The sequence below is a fragment of the Dasypus novemcinctus genome, chromosome 26 (genome assembly GCF_030445035.2).
Source record: "Dasypus novemcinctus isolate mDasNov1 chromosome 26, mDasNov1.1.hap2, whole genome shotgun sequence".
Taxonomy (NCBI): Eukaryota; Metazoa; Chordata; class Mammalia; order Cingulata; family Dasypodidae; genus Dasypus; species Dasypus novemcinctus.
The window spans coordinates 15,941,443-15,945,910 of record NC_080698.1 but is presented as its reverse complement, the minus strand read 5'-3'; positions in this window follow the sequence as shown (position 1 = coordinate 15,945,910).

The window sequence follows — 4,468 nt, the reverse complement described above, 5'->3', positions numbered from 1 at the left end:
TCTGCTCTCACCATGCTTTCACCTACCCTACTTTGTCCAAGACAAGAGGTTCCATTTGTCTGGCAGAACATTCTCAATGTTGATCAGGTTCGGTTTCTAAGTGAAGACGAAGAAGAGGGATATTGGGGTGCATGGAGCTCGGTCTATTAGACATCTTCTTTACAAGTCACACTTCTGACGTTGTACTCTGCAACACCCAGACTCAGTTTGCCCACCTGCCAAGTGGGTGGCGGAAAATAAACCAGTGTTTTAGGAAGGAACTTGGCCTGGATCCCTGCACGGACCTTTCCTCTTTCTGAGCTCTCCCCTGAATGATTATAAAACAACCCTCTACTTGTATGCTTGGGAAAACCATTCAGAGTGCCTTGTGAGAACAGGACCTTCTAAATTTATGACCTGCCATGTGGAACTTTACCCTTGGGGGAAAGAATGCCACCCTGCCTTCCAGAGAGCATAATTTTCCAAGAGGAGCATGACGGCTCTGGTGCAGGGGTGGGGGTACACAGGGCAACTGACTGGTCCAGTGGAACCACAAACAATCAGACTTACATGGGCCAGGCCAAACCTCACCTAAGGCTATCAAAACCAGCCCTGGGGACTTGCTGAGGAGGAAGGGACAGACAAAGACCCTTCACAATGACCCTGTGTTTCTAATATTATTAGAAATTATATGAGAATAATTGAATGAATAGACATTTAGTTGTCTAGTTTCATTTGTCTGGGTGTTCCTTTGTTAGATTCCTGCAGCCTAAACTAAACCCAGGTCACCCAATAAATAAAACTTGGATATCTGACTCACTACCTGGCTCTGTGCTTTCATAGATTCAAAACATGATTGTGGAGAAGCCACAAGTCTCAGGGGCTAGATTCAATAATGGGCAAGTCCAACAGGTTCCCCGTCTTCAAGATGTTTTTGATATGACAAGCAGTAGCAAGCATCAGGCTTGGGCAATGAGGATGGGTGGCATCCTGTGGTTCAAACACAGATATCTGATCTACTCTTAGATATGGGAGTTCATTCTGCATGCACATGGATTTCCTGGGAAAGGGAGTTATTGGGGTGAAGTGGATGCCGCAAAAGGTATCATCGACTGTGGTGGATCTTCTGCCATATAGAATGTAGTAATGTTTGTTTTATATGGTTGTCTATTTTTCTCTAGGTAGCCTAAAAGTTCCTTGAGTTCAAGCAGAGTATTTTGTGCCCTCTTTCTTTATCCTTCCTCAGATTTATATTGAAAGGCTCTCATATGCATGTTTTATGCACTGAGTGATATGACAAATGTTCTCCCTCCCCCAGTAGAGCTTATCCCATTAGGTAAGAAAAATGGTCTAAAACAAAATAATATATTATTAAACAATGTGGTAGATACTAGGAAATGCCAAGATACTGTTTTAACGACTGTTTTCTATTCTACCGCAAGTTGCAGCTTCATGTGTCTAAGACTACTGTGTATGCCCTAGTCTTCCAATAAAAAGTAGGGTAGGAGAATAGGGGCCTCAGGTTGATGGAGACAAGAGTGGTTGAGTGAGTGTCCAGGAAGGCCTCTCTGAGGAGATGGCATTTAAGTTGTGACCTCAAGAATGAGGACTCAGCCATGGAGAGGCAGGGCAGCATAGGTCGTAAACAAAACATGTGGAAAGCCCTAACAGGGGTCAAGAGCTGGATGTTCCCAAGAACTGAAAGAAGGCCCACGCAGCTCTCGTTGCAGTGCAGTAGTGGAGAGGAGGGCGAGCTGAGCTGCCATGGGAAAGGAGGGGAAGAGAGAGATTCGTGCAGGTTGTATAGTCTATCAGTGGGCCATTGGCATGATCGGTTTTAATAAGAACACTTGGCAGCTGTACGGGAAACATAGTTTAGGAAGAAGGGGAGCAAATAAGGAATTTGAAATAGTAAAGACCAAAGATGGCCTACATGGTAATGGAGGAGTTGATGAGAAGCAGTTCAGGATTTATTTGGGGCATTAGAGTTCCTAGAATGTGTTGGTTAGATATTAGAGGATTAGTCAAAGAAGCTGTCAGATTTTTAGATTGAGGTCCTGAGTGACTTTGTGGATTAGTTAACTAAGATTAGCAAGAGTGGGGAAGGACCTAGTTTGGGGAAGAGACAAAGGGCTAGCAGAGGGTCCATCATCTTGGAATTCTGACTATGCAGAGATGCAAGAAATTTGCCCTGGCCAAGAAGTCACTGTTACTGGGTTTTGGCTCATCAGAAAATAATGTGTGATTATTGATGCCTGCTGTGAACACAGAGTAGAGGCGTCAAGGCATTTTGCTGGATATTTGCCATCCCTGCCCTGTAAATTATAGGACAACGCCTCGCACGTAGGTCTAGTACAGTTATCAAATCTGTGTTAAAGTTCTTCTCTTGGCAGGCACTGCACTATATACTGCTAGAAAATATTGATAAATTAGTTGACAAGAACCAAGGTTTTTCTTAAGGTTTTAATACAAGCACCATCAAATAAAAAAGCATTGTGTTTACTTTAGAGTGGGAAGTGTGTGCTATATTCAGATAGTACATGAGGGGGCGGAAACCTTACGATTTCTCTGAAGACTAGGTTTACTCTGGAATCAGGAGTTTTGCGTGCGAGGCAGTTGCAACTTTCACTAAAATGGAACAACCATAAAAACATGCAACAACAGGATAAATATTCTATCCACAAATCTCCCTTACCTTTTAAATAACTGACTAAAAGGCATCTTGATTTTTGCACCATGAAGGCTTCCACTATGGACTGCTAAGTGTGACACTCTTTCGATGGGGACAGGACCTCCATTCCTGAGCCCATTTTAAATAGCACTGGGTCCAAGGCCAAGTGCCTCATGTCATTGGCCGCTCAAACCATATTGAAAATGCCCATTACAAACAGGTTTATATTGAATTTTATCTCTTTAAAATAATAACCCTTTTTGGCAGCTCAAACTGCCTTCTCTGGATCCAGTTAGTGGCTATAAAGGAGGCTCAAGTTTCTGGCAGTCAATAAGAACACAGGTGGAGCGGCCCGTGGCCCCCAACAGCCTCCTGGCCTAGGCTAAACGGGGATTTAGTGGCCCTCCTTGGGATTTGTCAGGGGGAAAATCACGTTTCGAGTGGGAAGAAAGTAAATCCAGAATCCAGGAAGGGAGAGGCAGCTTATAATAATAGTCTCTTACCTCTATACTGGGCTTTACATTTCACAAAATATATACATTATTCTCCGTGGCTCCCTCCCTACAGCAAGCCTGTGAATTATATATTGTTATCTTCATTTTACCAATGTGGAAACCAAGGCTCACAGAGAGGAAGTGACTCAACCAAAGCCAGAGACTAATCAGTGGAGCTTAAATCCAAGTCTGACTTCAGGTCTAGCCTTCAAGGGCAGGGGACAGGAACTAAAATAGATTACATTTACCTTTTACAGTGTTGAGGTGAGAAGAAGAATTTAGCTGTGTCTTCCCTTTCATGTGTCCTATCTGAGAGGACATAGTGTTAAAACAAATCTGCCACTGCACACCAAAGTTGCCAAGGGGATTGAAATTGATACGGAAATTTATGTATTCAGTGACCATGTGAGAATGATTTAGAGCAGGGGTCAGCAAACTACAGCCCCCAGTCCAAATGCAGCCCACCTTCTCTGCCTGTTTTTGTCAATCAAACCTTACTGGAGCAGTCAGGCCCATCTGCTGGCGTCTTACCTGCGGCTGCTCGTCCACTCTCCTGGCAGGGTTGAGCGATCGTGATAGAGACCATACACCTGCAAGGCCAAACGCATGGAATACCTGGCCCTTAACCGAAAACCTTCGCTGACCCCTGATTTAGAAAGGTTTTCTCATCTTGACTTGAATCATGAACTCATCCTTGAAGACCTTTTTATAAAGGAATTGTGATAAAGGGTAGATTACCTACTCCCTGAAAATATGAATTTAGCAGGTAGAGTTCTTGGACTGAACTCTCTGTGATGCCCTCTGAATGTGAAGTTAGGGACACCTGAGGCATGGCCTAAACGTTTGAGAAGAATGTAAGAGAGAATTAATCCTCAAAGTATCTAGTGGTGTCACCCAGCAAGGGTGGGCCTGTGTGGTGAAGGAGTGTGTTATTCGGGGCCAGTTTACTGTATAAGAACAGCCCCTAGCTCAGGTCTTAATTTTCTTGCCCGTGGCTCAGTGCATTGGTGGTGGTGGGTACCGAGCACCGCACAGGCAGGCAGGAGCCAGGCTCCACCGTCTTCCAGGGCCTCCGATCCCTCCCCTGGATTCTCTGCATCTACCTGGCAGGTGAGGGAAGAGCAAGCCTGAGGAACCGACCAGGAGATTTTAGGAGCCAAAACTGGAAATGGCACTTCCCTTCTGCTTCGTTTCTTTGGGGGATTAACTAGTCACTTGCCCTCACTTGCATCCCAGGGGGCCGGGAATTGCAATTTAGCACATATCAAAGATGACGGAAGCATGGACAGTGATGAACACCTGGCCAGACTGTGCCTCCAGGGTC